The following is a 17,888-nucleotide window of genomic DNA, read 5'->3' as shown; positions in this document are numbered from 1 at the left end:
ATGACTGACAAGAGGTGTAGGTCTACGCCTGGGATCCCGGCCAGGAACCTGGGTTGGTGAAGCAGAGCATGTGGAACATTAGCCACTAGGCCATGGGCTGGCCCCAGGGCCTTGGTTGTTTACATCTCCTTCTGGGGGACACATCTGCTTCTCTGCTCCCTCCCCCTCCCCTAACCTAGACAATCTGGTCTGTGTGCTGGGAGGCAGTTACACCCCTCCTCTGCAGGGGCAGATGAGGCCAGGGTCGGGGGTGGGAGAAGAGACTCAACTTTGTGGTCCCTTGGAGGTGTTCTATTTCCTGCTGCCACAGAACCTCGGCCTGTGCTCTCCCCTCTCTTTGGCATGATCTTCCCCCCTTTCTTGTCTGGTCAACTCCTATTCCCTCTTTAGATCTCTAAGTTTCACATCTGCAGGGAAGTCTTCCCTGGCTGGTTAAATTCTCCTGCTATGGGCTCATTTATTTATGTGATTATCCACATTAAGCAAATAATCATGAGGGCCTGGTTTATTCACTGATGTATCTCTACCACTAAATGAACGTTCATGTCGAATGACTGGCATGGACCTGAGCCCACTGTAATGTGGGGGAGGAGAGAGACTGGCCTGGCGAGGCAGGCAGACAAAGCTGTAGCTCTCTCAGGCACGTCATTTTCTCTCTTGGACAGTCCCTGTTTTTTGTAAGTAGCAGTAATAACAGTCCCCAGTTCACAGAGTCCTGAGGGCCAGGTGATTAGCTGCTGGTAAAGCACTTAGCACGTGCTAGTGCTGGCCCACAGAAGGGGTTCAGAGTAGTTAACTCCTCCCTCACCCCTTTCCCACAGCGGCTCACTGAAAGCTGCAGGGGAGGCCTCTTGTTGAACATCTGAAAGTGCATGGAATAGTCTTGAAAGCAGCACGAGGCCATTGCGAGAGCCCAGGTTTAGAGGTAACAGGCCTTGAGTGACAGTCCCAACTCCACTGCATCCAGCTCTCTGACTTTGGGCCAAGTGCTCTCAGCTTCAGTTTCCTCAAAAATGGGAGCTGTCCATACCTACCTCATATGGTGGTTGTGAGGATTATCTGACCACTCATCTCAAACTCCCAGATTAGAGCCTGGCACGTATAGAACTCATGTCAGTTTCTTTTTTTTTTTTTTTTGCAAGGAAGATTGTTGCTGAACATCCGTTGCCAACCTTCCTCTATTTTATGTGGGATGTCCCCACAGCATGGCTTGACGAGCAGTGCTAGGTCTGTGCCTGGGATCCAAAGCTGTGAATCCCAGGCCGCCAAAGTGGAGCACATGAACTTAACCACTATGTCCTCATGTCAGTTTCTCATCCTCCTTTCCTCTATCTCACTCACTAGCTGTGTGACTAGTGGTAAAGAGCCGCTTCTCTGAGCTTTGGTAGTAATACACACCTCACCAAGTTGTGAGAATTAAGTGAAAAACCTTCATAAACTCAAGTGCTTCAACTGAGTGAGGAATTATCGTTATGCCTGCTCCTGCATCCCGGCAACCCTCTTTCCTGTCCTGTGATCCCTCTGCCAGGCCACCTCTACTCAGAGACCCCACAGATAGTTCAGACTCCTTTACCAGAGTAAAGGCTTCATGCACCAGGGCCAAACTTCATGCCACTCACTGCCTGGACTTCCGCTTAGTGCCTGGGGGCCAAGGGCAAAGGTGAGCAGGAATAGAACCCAGGGGTCCTGGAGGTAGAGGAGACAGATATCTCAGCCAGCCAGAGATCCTGTGGCTGTGGCCCCTCACTGGGGTGGAGGGTGCTGTGATCAGGGTGTGGGCTGGAGCAGAGCCTGAGCCTGGGTGGGGTAGTCTGGGGACCCTGATAGACAGACTTGGGGCCATAAGGGTGGGGGCCCTTCCGCTTATCAGGAGCCTGCAGGGGCCACAGTAGGACCTGAGGACACTTCCCGCCCAGAGCTGTATCCTGGATGGCTGATGTTCCATCCCTCTGCCTCCTAAGAACACTCAGGGGAGTTAGGATGGGAAGTCTTCTCCCTTTCCGCAAGTCACATGGAGACTTGCCTGGCCAGCATGGGGATGGGAATACAGTCCAGATCCTTGGGCCCAGCCTTGCATTCTAACAGCTTTTGCTTCACACCAGGAGCTTCATGGCTCCCCTGAGGCCAAGGTGGGCTGGTCTGGGACCTTATCCTTCTAAAGTCTAATTCTAAACCCTGCCACTGTTACCTTAAGCCCTTGACTCTTATTTATTTTTTTGTTTTGTTTACTTGTTTGGTTTTTTTTTTTTTGGAGGAAGATTAGCCCTGAGCTAACTGCTGCCAATCCTCCTCTTTTTGCTGAGGAAGACTGGCCCTGAGCTAACATCCATGCCCATCTTCCTCTTTGACTCTTGTTTAGGCCTTCTTTGGATGAAGTCCTTAAACCCTATGGTGAGTGATGAAGTTTTAAGGATGGTCAGATCTGCGAGAGTCCTTCAAAATCATGGAGTGCAAGTTCCTCATTTATTTAATTAATTTATTTATTTTGAGGAAGATTGGCCCTGAGCTAACATCCACTGCCAATCCTCCTCTTTTTGCTGAGGAAGACTGGCCCTGAGCTAACATCCATGCCCATCTTTCTCTATTTTATATGTGGGATGCCTACGACAGCATGGCTTGTCATGTGGTGCTGTGTTCACACCAGGGGTCCGAACAGGCGAACCCCGGGCCAGCGAAAGAGAATGTGCGAATTTAACTGCTGCACCACCGGGCCGGCCCTAAGTCCCTCATTTATAAAGAAGACAAAATTGAGGCCTAGAGAAAGGAAGAGAATCATCCAAAGCCTCAAAGTTCCCTCCACATCTCAGCATCAGGCAACCCATGACCCTAAGAGGAACAGGAAAGCAGCAGCAGATACCCATGGATACACAGATACACACATAACATGCAGAACACACACAGCACACATGTGTGATGCCCACATAGACATAGGACACATGGAGATACACATTAAAAAAATAGATTCAGCTACTAAAATTACTCTCAATTTCTTCTTGGCTGCTTTCCTAAGTTTTATGAAGTTGGCAGTTCTGTATAAAGATAAAAGAAGGCCAAATGATATGGTATTCAATGTTTCAGAGCATAGTCAGCAGCAAAACTCATCCTGGAACCAAGGACTTTGAGAAGTTCTGGAAGGTTCTTGCTCTTGTTTTGCTTTAGATGCAGGGGACCCAAAGTAAGAGCCTGATTGGTTCTATGAGCTTAACAGTTGTGAGAAAGAAAACCTGGAAAACTGTTCTAATCCTTCCTCTCCGTGAGATAGATTGGGGCTTGGGATCTAGGGGGTTTGTCAGAGCTGACTGCTGGAGATGGCCTTTTAGCCCGGCTCGGTTCATCTTGACTGGCCTGTGAAGCTTCTCCTAACCCACCCTGACACGTGCCCCCTACGTCCAGGCTTTGGACTTGCTCTGTTTTCCTCATCACACTTGAGAATTCATCTGATCCCTTTTTGTCCCCAACTACTCTTGTGAATTGATCCTTGTCTGATTCTTCTCTGTGGCCCCAGGACCCTTCATGGGCCTTATCCTGGGAGGTGCTCAGAGAATGCCTTACACTGAACAGATGTTGACCCTGCCCACTGTGTGCTCAAGTACTCCACAGTTCCCTCACACTCCACTCTATACCTTTCAGCCCCACGACAAGCGTACGTTTTGAGCAACAATCCCAGATGTAGTGGGGTTCTAGCAATGGCTTCCCTGAGGGCTTTGCCAATGTCTGTCAGTCTCCAAAAGATGACTGTCTGACAGTTTTTTTTTTTGCTGAGGAAGATTCTCCCTGAGCTAACATCTGTTGCCAGTCTTCCTTTATTTTGTATGTGGGTCACCGCCAACAAGTGGTATAAGTCTGTGCCTGGGAACTGAACTTGGGCTGCACTTAACCACTGGGCCATGGGGCCAGCCCAGACCTGCCAATTTTATAATAGAGAAACTGAGGCTCCAGGAGGAAATGTGCGGCCCTGAGTCATACAGTAAATCAAGAAGAGGCAGGACTACAACTCCGCTCTCCGGACTCTAGACCCCAGGCTCTGTGCACAAACCTGCTGTGAATGAGGTTGATTTTGTGTGTGTCTCTGTGGGGCCTTTTTGAGTTTCAGAGGCAATGGAATCAGACCTGAGTTTTGTCACTTACCAGTAATGTGATTCTGAACATATTACTTACTTCATCTGTCTGTGCCTCCGTCTCCTTGTCTCTAAAATGGGGATGACAATAATTCCCACCTCACAAGATCCTTGGGAAGATGCAGTGAAAGAATGTGTGGGAAGCCCCTGAATGAAGCAGGGATTCCCTCCTTGCTTCGCTTCCTCAAACCCTCCCACCCATCTGACCCCCTTTTAAGCCTCTCCTACCTGCTGCTCTTGGCCAACTCCAACCCAGCAACAATCCTCTCTTTTCTCTGACCTCCTGCAGCTTGTGATCCAGGTGCTCGCATGGAGCTCACACACCCTGGAATCACAGGCCATCTTTGGCTTGAACCAGAGCCTCAGCCTGCAGGGTTCAGTGGGTGTGCCTTGGAGTTCTTGCCTTTCTTTCAGACCACCTGCCCAGGACAGCCTCAGAGCAGGGAAGGAAAAGCACAACTTCGGATTCATCAGAACCTGGGCTCCCCAACCACCTGCAAAGTGGGTCGGGGCTCTGCCAGCTCTTGGAGCCCTGGTTTCCTTATTAGTAAAATAGGCTTAAAATGCCTTCTTTTCCATGATTGTGGTTGAGATGAAATGAGACAGTAGAGGTGAAAATTCTGAACCTAGAGCCTGGCTCGTATATATAACAGGAGCTCATGAAATGCCAGGCTCCTTCCCCTCTGGCTTTGCAATGGGCTCTCCCTACCCATCCTCCCTAGTGGGCCATGTAGCCATGGGGACGAGTGCTCATCACATACTGTGTGGATGCACATGATAGCGCACACCTGCCCAGGCACATATTGAGTCAGAAATAGAAACTTTCCAATCAACACCTCCCTAAGTCTGTTCATCAGCTCCCAGTTCCTGCTCTCTGGGGCCGTGGGAATTCCCATGCCCAGACTCAGGCCGTGACCTCTCCAGTGTCCAGGGACAGTCCTGAAGGTAGCTGTTGGGTGGGAAAGGATCCCCAAGGAGCCTGGGTGTCCCTCTCTCCCCAAATCCTTCCCGCCATCAGCCAGGCCCTTACCTCCCTCCCTCCCTCCCTGCCAGGACAACCTGTCTGCTTCACAGCTGCTGTGGAAGAGATAGGCAGCCTGGATTATCAGGCCAGACAAGGCTTCTTCTGACAGTTCCCTCCCCCACCTCCAGGCAAAGGTTGCAGGGCCCTTAACCCTCTCTGTGCTGGGCCCTCAGGCCCAGGGACTGGGAATAGCAGGGAAGAGGGTAGGCCCTGTGCCCCCAACACCCAGTCCCCAAGGCCGGAGTCATGAGTACAAGGAAGTGGGGAGCACCATTGCCTGTGCCTCCAGGAGCCCAGTCTGCACCCTGGGCCCTCTTCTGCCCCATCCTGGGTCTGTGGCAGCCCAGGATGAGGAGGAACAGCCTAGGCAGGCCTTTAAGGGCTTAGACAAAAGGGCTCCCTCTTCCTGAGGCTGGTTCCAGGCTCTGGGGACAGAGGCCTGGTTCTCCTGACTCTCAGAGTCCATTGTCCTGGGTGCAGTGCTAATGCATCACCCCTCTCCTTCTACTCCCAAATCATTTCCCGTTTCTCCTCTCCAGCACCCTTCAAGCCTCTTTCACCAAGGCCTCTCCTTGTTTTCTTGCTGACTGCCTTTTTGCAGGCCCCTCTGGTCATCTCCTCTGGCTAGCCACTCTCCCTGACACTAAGGCTAATCAGGACCCTCTCCTAGTTGGGCCCCACTGCAGCCACCCAGGCCTCCCTTTCCTGAAGGTCCACAGGAAGTAACACAAAAAGCAGGCGCCTCAGAGTCTGGGAGTCTGGCTTTCAGTTCTGGTTCTGGCTTAGACACGTACTGCATGATCTTGGCAAGTTCCTTCATTTCCATGCTCCTCAGTTTCCTCATTTTATAAAACAGAGGCAGTAGCTCTTTTCACAGGGTTGACTCACAGATTAAATTAGTACAAGATATATATCATTTTAGTAATCAGTTGGAAAATAAAGTTAAAACCCGAAAAAAAAATGCTTGCGAGAGTGCTTTATAAGCCACCTACTGGGGCTGGCCCCATGGCCGGGTGGTTAGTGTTCGGAGCACTCTGCTTCAGTGCCTGGGTTCACAGGTTTGGATCCCGGGCGCAGACCTACTCCACACATCAGCCACATTGTGGAGGCGACCCATATACAAGATAGAGGAAGATTGGCACAGATGTTGGCTCAGGGCTAATCTTCCTCACACACACACACATACAAAATTGTCTAAGGGGGCCAGCCCCATGGCCAAGTGGTTAAGTTCACACACTCCCCTTTGGTGGCCCAGGGTATTGCTGGTTTGGATCCTGGGCGCAGACCTAGCACTGCTCATCAAGCCACGCTGTGGCAGCGTCCCACATAGCACACCTAGAGAGGCCTACAACTAGAATATACAACTATGTACTGGGGGGCTTTGGAGAGAAGAAGAAGAGAAAAAAGCCAGCTACCAAGCAAGTACTACCAGCTAATCCACTCTAAACACTCATGAGGTGCCATACTTGATGCTAACATGAGCTACGTCATTTAGTCCTTAAAACAACCCCTACTGTAGACAGCCCCATGCTCAATCCTTGAACCTCTTCTCTTTACTGCCTATGCTCATTCCTTTCCTGATGTCGTCTTGTCCCATTGCTTTAAATACTATTTATACACTGGTGACTCCCTAATGCGTGTGTCCAGGCCAAGCCTCTCCCCTAAACTACTTACAGAGTGAATCTCCCAGTTGCCAATTTCTCTGATAGGCACTTTAGACTTAACATGTCCAAAACTGAGGTGCTGATCCCACCTCAGATCTGCTCCTTCAACTGTTTTTCCCATTTCAGTAAATAGCAATGCCATTCTTCCAGACAGGCAAAAATCTTAGAAGCAATTTATTTATTTATTTTCTGCTTTTTCTCTCCAAACCCCCAGTACAGAGTTGCATATTTTAGTTGCAGGTCCTTCTGGTTGTGCTATGTGGGACGCCGCCTCAGCATGACTGGATGAGCAGTGCCATGTCAGCTCCCAGGATCTGAACCCCGAGAAACCCTGGGCCGCTGAAGCAGAGCACACGAACTTAACCACTCAGCCATGGGGCCGGCCCCGAGGCAATTTATTTATTTTTATTTTTATTTTTGTTTTTATTTTTTTTTGAGGAAGATTAGCCCTGAGCTAACATCTGCTGCCAATCCTCCTCTTTTTGCTGAGGAAGACTGGCCCTGAGCTAACATCTGTGCCCATCTTCCTCTACTTTACATGTGGGACACCTGCCACAGCATGGCTTGCCAAGCAGTGCCATGTCTGCACCCAGGATCTGAACTGGTGAACCCTGGGCCACAGAAGCGGAACGTGCGAACTTAACCACTGCGCCACTGGGCCAACCCCAAATTTTATTTGGATTTTTTCTTGAGGCAATTTATTTCTGAATTAGCTTTTTATTGAAGTACAACATACATTAAAAAAATGCACAACAGGGCTGGCCTAGTGGCACAACGGTTGGGTGCCCACGTTCTGCTTTGGCAGCCCGGGGTTCGCCAGTTCGGATCCCGGGTGCAGACACGGCACCGCTTGGCTAAGCCATGCTGTGGTAGGCGTCCCACATATAAAGAAGAGGAAGATGGGCCAGTCTTCCTCAGCAAATAGAGGAGGATTGGCAGCAGTTAGCTCAAGGCTAATCTTCCTCAGAAAAAAAAAGCACAACTCTGGGCCAGCCCCATGGCTGAGTGGTTAAAGTTCCATGCATTCTGCTTCCATGGTGCGGGGTTCCTGAGTTCAGATCCCAGGTATGGACCTACTCCACTCATCAGCCATGCTGTAGAGGCATCCCCCATACGAAGTAAGGGAAGATTGGCACAGATGTTAGTTCAGGGCGAATCTTCCTCACACACACACACAAAACACAACTCATAAGTGAATTATCACAAACTGAACACACCCACATAACAACCACCCAGGGCAAGAAACAGAATACTACTACCAGCACACTACCAGAACATTCCCAGGAACCTCCTGTGTTCTCTATCTCAGTTGCTCCCCTCTTCCTCTCCGAAGGACTTCTATTCTGACTTCTAATGCCATGGATTAACTTTGCCTGCTTTTTTTGGACTTTATATAATGGAATGATACACTATATATTATTTTATATCTGGCTTGTTTTGCTCAACATTATGTCTGTAGAGTCATTCAAGTTGCATGTATCACAAGTTTATTTTTATTACTGCATAGTACTCAATTTCATGAATATACTACACTTTATTCATTCTACCATTGGTCAATATTTGGGTTGTTTGAATTGGGGAGCCTTGATTCATAATGCTGCTATGAATATTCTTGTACATACCTGTATGTATATTTATGTTGGGAGTGGGATGGTTGGGTCATAGGGTTTGCTTATGTTCAGCTGTAGTAGATTCTGTCAAACAGGTTTTCAAAGTGGTTGTATCAATATACATTTTTACCAGCAGTGTATGAAAGTTCAATTGCTCCACATCCTCACCTACACTTGGCATTATCACTCTTTTCCTTTTTGGTCATTCTGGTGGGTGTGTGGTGGTATCTCATTTTGGGTTTAATTTGCATTCCCTGATGACTAATAAAGTTATGCACACTATTCCCATTATCCACTGCTGTATAACAAATCATCCCAAACTTAGAAGCTTAAACAGTTAACAGTCTTTTTACTCTTACACAGTTTCAGGGGTCAGGATTTCAGGAGGTTGGCTGGGCAGAAGTGGCTTGGGGTCTCTCATGCAGATGCAGTCAGACAGGAGCTGGAGGAGCTGGGGGCTGACCAGGCATCTCTCTCTCTTCCTGTAGCTCAGGGCCTATGAATGGGGTTTCTCTGTTGGGCTTCCTCACAGCGCAGTGGCCTCAGAACAGTCAGACTGCTTACACAGTGGCTGAAGGCTTAAAGACAGAGTATTCTAGCAAATAAAGTGGAAGCTACGTTGTCTTTTGTGGTCTAGCCTCAGAAGTCACATAGCATCACTTCTGCTATATTCTATTGACCTAAATAGTCACAAAATTTCACTTAGTTTCAAGGGAAGAGGGCAGAGGTTCTACCTCTAGTTGGAAGGACTGTCAAAGTCACACTTTTGCTTTCTCTCTCATGCCCAATATGTCAGCAAGTGTGGCTGGTTCAAAATATATCCAGAATCTGGGAGCTTCTCACCACCTGCATTGGTCCAAGTAGCCATTGTATTTCACAGGTAAGAGGAACATGTGGAATGGAAGATACTGTTGCCACTATCTTTGTAAAACACAATCTGCCACACACATTTTCATATGTCTATCGGCCATTCTGCATAGTGCCTGAGCCCATAATTTGTCTATTTTTCCGCTGGGTTATCTTTTCCCTTATTGATTTGCAAAATATATTCTGGCTGCTAGTTTTTTCCCCCCAGATATACGTATTGCAAATATCTTTTCCCATTACTCTGAGGCTTGCCTTCTCATTCTCTTAATGGGTCTTTGTGTGTGTGTGTATTAATTGAAATTTTTAGGGGCCGGCCTGGTGGCGCAGTCGTTAAGTTCATATGTTCCTTTTTGGCGGCCCGGGATCGCTGGCTCAGGTGCCAGGTGTGGACCTATGCACCGCTTGGCAAGCCATGCTGTGGCAGGCGTCCCACATATAAAGTAGAGGAAGATGGGCACGGATGTTAGCTCAGGGCTAACCTCCCTCAAAAAAAAAATTATTTTATTGAGTTCATTGTAGATTCACATGCAATTTTAAGAAATAACATGGAGAGATCCCTTGTACACTTTGCCCAGTTTCCCCAATGGTGACATTTTGCAAAACTACAGTATAATATGACAACCATAGCCAAATATTGCAGGATGTTGACATTGACATAATCCATCTATTTTATTCAGATTTCCTATTTTATTTGTGCTCATTTGCATGTGTGTATTAAGTTCTATACAATTTTATCACCTGTGTATGTTCATGTATCCACAACCACTGCTAAGTTGCCCAACAGTTTCAGTACAAGGATCCCTAGTGTTTATCACCACACCCACTTCCCTCCTTCCACTCCCACCCCATACCTCCCCGTCTCTACCCCTGGCAGCACTAATCTGTTCTCTGTTTCTTTTTTTTGTTTTGTCATTACTATTTTTTTTTTGAGGAAGATTAGCCCTGAGCTAACATCTGCCACCAATCCTCCTCTTTTTGCTGAGGAAGACTGGCTCTGAGCTAACATCCATGCCCACCTTCCTCTACTTTATATGTGGGATGCCTACCACAGCATGGCGTGCCAAGCGGTGCATGTCTGTACCGGGATCTGAACTGGCGAACCCCAGGCCAGTGAAGCAGAACGTGTGAACTTAACCGCAGCGCCACCGGCCTGGACCCTGTTCTCTGTTTCTAAAATGTTGTCATTTCAAAAATGTTATATACAACCTCACACCCATTAGATGGCTACTATTAAAAAACAGAAAGTAACAAGTGTTGGTGAGGATGTGGAGAAGTTGAAAACCTTGTGCACTGTTGGTGGGAATATAAAATGGTACAGCCACTGTGGAAAACAGTATAGTTCCTCAAAAAATTAAGAACAGAATTGCCATATGAGCCAGCAATACCACTCCCGGGTATACACCCAAGAGAACTGAAAGCAGGCTCTTGAAGAGATATTTGTACCCCCAGGTTCACAGCAGCATTATTCACAATAACTAAAACATAGAAGCAACCCAAGTGCCCATCGACAGGTGAATGGATAAGCAAAATGTGGTATATACATACAACGTAACATTATTCAGCCTTAAAAAAGGAAGGACACCTGCTACAACATGGATGATCATTGAGGACATTATGCTGAAATAGTGAAAGAAGCCAGTCACAGAAAGACAAATACTGTATGATTCCACTTTTATGAGGTACTTAGTCAAATTCGTAGAGACAGAAAGTAGAATGGTAGTTGCTAGGGACTCAGGGGAGGGACACTGGGGAATGACTGTTTAATGGGTACAGAGCTTCAGTTTTACAAGACGAAAAGAGTTCTGGAGATGGATGGTGGTGATGGCTGCATAAGGATGTGAATGTCCTTAATACCACTGAAGTGTGTGCTTAAATATGATTAAGACGGTAAGTTTTATGTTATATGTATTCTATCACAATTAAAAATAAAAAATTATATAAATAGGGGCTGGCCCAGTGGCGTAGTGGTTAAGTTTGTGCCCTCCACTTTGGCAGCCCAGGGTTCATAGGTTTGGGTCCTGGGCATGGACCTACACACTGCTCACCAAGCCATGCTGTGGTGGTGTCCCACATACAGAACAGAGGAAGATGGGCACAGACGTTAGCTCAGGGTGAATCTTCCTCAAGCAAAAAAATAAATTAAAAATAAATAAATAGAATCATATAGAATGTAACAGTTTGGAATTGGCTTTTTTTGCTCAGCATAATTCCTTGGAGATTGATATGTCTTTTAATAAAGATATTCTTTTTTTTTTTTTCCTTTTTCTCCCCAAAGCCCCCCAGTACATAGTTGTATATTTTTCGTTGTGGGCCCTTCTAGTTGTGGCATGTGGGACGCTGCCTCAGCGTGGTTTGATGAGCAGTGCCACGTCCGCGCCCAGGATTTGAACCAACGAAACACTGGGCCGCCTACAGCGGAGCCCGCAAACTTAACCATTCAGCCACGGGCCCAGCCCCAATAAAGATATTCTTAATTTTAAAGATTTTATTTTTCCTTTTTCTCCCCAAAGCCACCTGGTATATTTTTAGTTATGCGTCCTTCTGCTTATGGCATGTGGGACGCCACCCCAGCATGACTTTATGAGAGGTGCCATGTCTGAGCCCAGGATCTGAACCCGTGAAACCCTGGACCACCAAAGCGGAGTGCGTGAACTTAACCACTCGGCCACGGGGCTGACCCCAAGAGATTCTTAATTTTAATGTTCTAATTTATCAATCTTTCCTTGATAGTTATTGATTTTTGTATTGTTTTAAAAATCTTTGTTTACCTTAAGCTCATTAAAGACATTCTGTTATTTTCTAAATATTTTTTATTTTACTTTTCATAGTTAGATCTACAATCCATCCAGAACTGCTTTTGCGTACAATGTGAGGTTCAGAGTCAAGAACTAGTTTGCTCCCATACAGATACCCAGTGTCTTTTTTTTTCAAGATTTGCACCTGAGCTAACAACTGTTGCCAATCTTCTTTTTTTTTTTTTTCCTGTTTTTTCTCCCCAAATCCCCCCAGTACATAGTTGTATATTTAGTTGTGGGTCCATCTAGTTGTGGCATGTGGGACACCATCTCAGTGTGGCCTGATGAGCAGCGCCATGTCCGCGCCCAGGATCCGAACCAGCGAAACCCCAGGCCTCCGAAGCCAAACGCTTGAACTTAACCACTCGGCCACGGGCCGGCCCCTCCAGTATCTTTTATTGAAACAAGTGTCCTGTCCCCACAGCTCTACATTGCCACTCTTATCATAAAACAAGTATCGATCTATTTCTGGACTCTCCATTCTATTCCATTGGTCTACTGTGTGCCAATGTCACACTTTCTTAATTACTAAAACTTTAAAAAGTCTTGGGGCCACGCCGGTGGCGTACTGGTTAAGTTTGCACACTAGCTTGGGCAGCCCGGGGTTTGTGGGTTCGGAACCAAGGCACATACTTGGCACTGCTCATCAAGCTACATTGTAGCGGTATCCCACATAAGATAGAAGAAGATTGGCACAGATGTTAGCTCAGTGACAATCTTCCTGAAGCACAAAGAGGAAGATTGGGGCCAGCCGGTGATGCAGCGGTTAAGTACGCACGTTCCACTTAGGTGGCCCAGGGTTCGCAAGTTTGGATCTTGGGTGCAGACATGGCACCACTTGGCAAGCCATGCTGTGGTAGGTGTCCCACGTATAAAGTAGAGGAAGATGAGCATGGATGTAGCTCAGGGCCAGTCTTCCTCAGCAAAAAGAGGAGGATTGGCAGTAGTTAGCTCAGGGCTAATCTTCCTCAAAAAAAAGAAAAGAGAAAAGAAAACAAGAAGAAGAATAAAGTCTTTTTTTTTTTGAAGGTTTTATTTTTTTCCTTTTTCTCCCCAAAGCCCCCTTGGTACATAGTTGTATATTCTTCGTTGTGGGTCCTTCTAGTTGTGGCATGTGGGACGCCGCCTCAGCGTGGCCTGATGAGCAGTGCCACGTCCGCACCCAGGATTCAAACCAATGAAACACTCGGCCGCCTACAGCGGAGCACGCAAACTTAACCACTCGGCCACGGGGCCAGCCCCAAGAATAAAGTCTTGATATCTGATAGTTTAAATCTTCCGACTTTGCTTTTTCAAGTTTGTTTTGCTTATTCTTTGTCCTTTGGCATTTCCCTATAACTTCCAGAATTAGTTTGTCAATTAATAATCTCTTGGGATTTTGATTGGGATTGTGTTGAACCTATGGCATATTGAAGGACATAGCACATTGAAGGCATTTTTCATTTGTTTTTCTCTCATACCCAATACATCAGCAAGTGTGGTTACTTCAAAATATATCCAGAATCCGAGTGCTTCTCATCACCCTCATTGGTCTGAGTGGGCATTGTATTTCATTTTTTGTGTGTCTTTTTTGAGGAAGATTAGCCCTGAGCTAACACCTGCTGCCAATCCTCCTCTTTTTGCTGAGGAAGACTGGCCCTGAGCTAACACCAGTGCCCATCTTCCTCTACTTTATATGTGGGACGCCTACCACAGCATGGCTTGACAGGCGGTGCCATGTCTGCACCTGGGATCCAAACCGGTGAACCCTGGGCCGCTGAATCAGAACGTGCGCACTTAACTACTGCACCGCCGGGCCTTTGTTCTATAGATACGTGTAAACATTTTTTCTGACTTAGCTTGCCTTTTCATTTTCTTAAGTTTCTTTTGATGAACAGACACTTATTTTGATGTCCAATTTATTCATTTTTCTTTTCTTTAATTAAGATTATGATAGTTAACAACCTTGTGAAATTAAAGTTGTACATTATTGTTAGTCATGTTGTAGGTACACCGCCTCACCCTTTGTGCCCTCCCCCCACCCCCTTTTCCCCTGGCACCGATCAGTTCTCTTTGTCTATATGTTAACTTCCACCTATGAGTGGAGTCATACAGAGTTCGTCTTTCTCTGCCTGGCTTATTTCACTTAACATAATACCCTCAAGGTCCATCCATGTTGTTGTGAATTGGAGGACTTTGTCCTTTTTTATAGCTGAGTAGTATTCCACTATATATATACCATATCTTCTTTATCCAATCATCAGTTGCTGGACACTTAGGTTGGTTTCACGTCTTGGCTATTGTGAATAATGCTGTGATGAACATAGGGCTGCATGGGACTTTTGGAATTGCTGATTTCAGGTTCTTAGGATAGATACCCAGTAGTGGGATGCCTGGGTCATAAGGTATTTCTATTTTTAACTTTTTGAGAAATCTCCATACTGTTTTCCATAGTGGCTGCACCAGTTTGCATTCCCACCAACAGTGTATGAGGGTTTCTTTTTCTCTACAACCTCTCCAACATTTGTCACTCTTGGTTTTGGATATTTTTGCCATTCTAACAGGTGTAAGGTGATATCTTAGTGTAGTTTTGATTTGCATTTCCCTGATGATTAGTGATGATGAGCATCTTTTCATGTTTCTATTGGCCATCCATATATCTTCTTTGGAGAAATGTCTGGTCATGTCCCCTGCCCATTTTTTGATCGGGTTGTTTGATTTTTTGTTGTTGAGCTGTGTGAGTTCTTTACATATTATGGAGATTAACCCTTTGTCGAATAAATAACTTGTAAATATTTTTTCCCAATTAGTGGGCTGTTTTTTTGGTTTCAATCCTGTTTTCCCTTGCCTTGAAGAAGCTCTTTAGTCTGATGAAGTCCCATTTCTTTATTCTTTCTATTGTTTCCCTCGTCTGAGGGGTTATGGTGTTCGAAAAGATTCTTTTGAAATTGATGTCAAAGAGTGTACTGCTGGGGCCGGCCCGGTGGCACAGTGGTTAAGTTCGCACGTTCAGCTTCTCAGCAGCCCGGGGTTTGCTGGTTCGGATCCCGGGTGCAGACATGGCACCGCTTGGCAATCCATGTTGTGGTAGACGTCCCATGTATAAAGTAGAGGAAGATCGGCACAGATGTTAGCTCAGGGCAGGTCTTCCTCAGCAAAAAGAGGAGGATTGGCAGTGGTTAGCTCAAGGCTAATCTTCCTCAAAAAAAAAAAAAAAGAGTGTACTGCCTATATTCTCTTCTAGAAGACTTATTGTTTCAGGCCTAATCTTTAGGTCTTTGACCCATTTTGAGTTTATTTTTGTGAATGGTGAAAAAGAATGGTCAATTTTCATTCTTTTACATGTGGCTGTCCAGTTTTCCCAGCACCATTTGTTGAAGAGACTTTCTTTTCTCCATTGTAGGCCCTCAGCTCCTTTGTCGAAGATTAGCTGCCCATAGATGTGTGGTTTTATTTCTGGACTTTCAATTCTGTTGCATTGATCTGTGCACCTATTTTTGTACCAGTACCATGCTGTTTTGATTACTGTAGCTTTGTCGTATGCTTTGTAGTCAGGGATTGTGATGCCTCCGGCTTTATTCTTCTTTCTCAGGATTGCTTTGGCAATTCGGGGTCTTTTGTTGCCCCATATGAATTTTCGGATTCCTTGTTCAATTTCTGTAAAGAATGTCATTGGGATTCTGATTGGGATAGCATTGAATCTGTAGATTGCTTTAGGTAGTATGGACATTTTAACTATGTTTATTCTTCCAATCCATGTGCATGGAATGTCTTTCCATCTCTTTATGTCATCATCAATTTCTTTCAGGAAAGTCTTGTAGTTTTCATTGTATAGATCTTTCACTTCCTTGGTTAAATTTATCCCAAGGTATTTTATTCTTTTTGTTGCGATTGTGAATGGGATTGAGTTCTTGAGTTCTTTTTCTGTTGGTTCATTGTTAGCGTACAGAAATGCTACTGATCTATGTATGTTGATTTTATACCCTGAAACTTTGCTGTAGCTGTTGATTGTTTCTAATAGTTTTCCTATGGAGTCTTTGGGGTTTTCTATATATAAGATCACGTCGTCTGCAAACAGCGAGAGTTTTACTTCTTTGTTGCCCGTTTGGATTCTTTTTATTTCTTTTTCCTGCCGAATTGCTCTGGCCAACACTTCCAGTACTATGTTGAATAAGAGTGGTGAAAGTGGGCACCCTTGTCTTGTTCCTGTTCTCAGAGGGATGGCTTTCAGTTTTTGTCCATTGAGTAAGATGTTGGCTGTGGGTTTGTCATATATGGCCTTTATTATGTTGAGGTACTTTCCTTCTATACCCATTTTATTGAGGGTTTTTATCATAAATTATTGATTTTTCTTTTACAGTAAGTCCTCTTTTTTTTTTCGTCCTAAGAAATCTCACCTATGCCAAGGTCATAAAAACACTCTCCTCTTATTCTATAAATATTATGGTTTGAGTTTTTACATTACGTCTATGATCCAGCTCAAACTAGTTTTTGTGTATGGAGTGAGGCAGGGTTGTGATTCAATTTTTTTCCCCAAACAGACCTAATTTTTCCAGCACCATTTTTGGAAAAGAGATTCCCTTTTCCCTGAATTGTCTTAGGGCCTAGAATGATCCTTTTATTTTTTAAAGATTGGCACCTGAGCTAACAACTGCCAATCTTTTTTTTTTTTCCTGCTTTTTCTCCCCAAATCCCCCCAGTACCTAGCTGTATATTTTAGTTGTGGGTCCTTCTAGTTGTGGCATGTTGGACGCCTCCTCAGCATGGCTTGATGAGCGGTGCCAAGTCTGAGCCCAGGATCTGAACTGGAGAAACCCTGGGCCGCTGAAGCAGAGTGTGTGAACTTAACCACTCAGCTCTGGGGCCGGCCCCTAGAACGATCTTTTTAGATGTGTGAGATCACATCACTCCTCTTTCAAGACCCTTCAGTGGTTTCCCATCTCAGAGTAAAGGCCAAAATACGCCCCATTAAGTTTCCACATGATCTGGAAACAGGGTTCCATCCTGACCTCATTTACTGCCGCTACCCCCTGCTCATTCGCTCTCTCGTTTCCAAACACACTGACCTCTTACTGTTCTCAGACACACTCCCTCTCGGGCTCTTTGGCCACAAAGCTCTTCTCTCAGATATCTGCATGGCTCATTCCTTTACTTTCCTCAGTGCTACCTTCTCAATGAGGCCTTCCTTTGACACCCTAAAATTTCAACACCCTCCTCAACTTCCTATTCCTCTTCCTGTTTCATTTTCTTCCCTAGTACATATATACCATTGTCTAACATACTGTATATTTCATTTTTCTCATTTTGTTTTCCCCACCTGAATATAAACTCTAAAAGCTAGGGATTTGTTTGGTTCACTGCTGTCTCCCCAGCATCTAGGACAATGCCTGGCACATAGCAAGCATTAGAATACTGAAGCCCAGAAAGATGAAGTTACTTGTCCAAGATTACATAAGTGATAAAGAATAGAGCTGAAATTTAAACCCAAGCAGTGTGACTCAAGTTTATGCTCTTAAGCTTGAGAAATGGGCTCCATCACAGAGGGGTTCAGGACAGGCACAGAGGTGCAGTAAGCCTGGCAGACCCCTCCACCTTCCTCCTGCAATGGAGACAGGTCGCCCAGGGCTCAGGTCCAGCCTCAGTACCTGGGCCAAAGGTGGCCCTGCCCAGGATGCTACTGGGGGCAAGGCCAGTGTACTGATGCCCCCCAGTGGCTAGGGTGGTAAAGAACAGACAAAATATAGCCTTCAGGCTGAAGTCATGTCTGGGTGGGGGACCTGTTTGAGGCTTGACCCCAGTCTCTCCCCTCACAGAAGACACAATACAGGGCA

This window comes from Equus asinus, chromosome 13, assembly GCF_041296235.1.
Source record: "Equus asinus isolate D_3611 breed Donkey chromosome 13, EquAss-T2T_v2, whole genome shotgun sequence".
Lineage (NCBI taxonomy): Eukaryota > Metazoa > Chordata > Mammalia > Perissodactyla > Equidae > Equus > Equus asinus.
Note: the sequence above shows the minus strand (reverse complement) of the source record.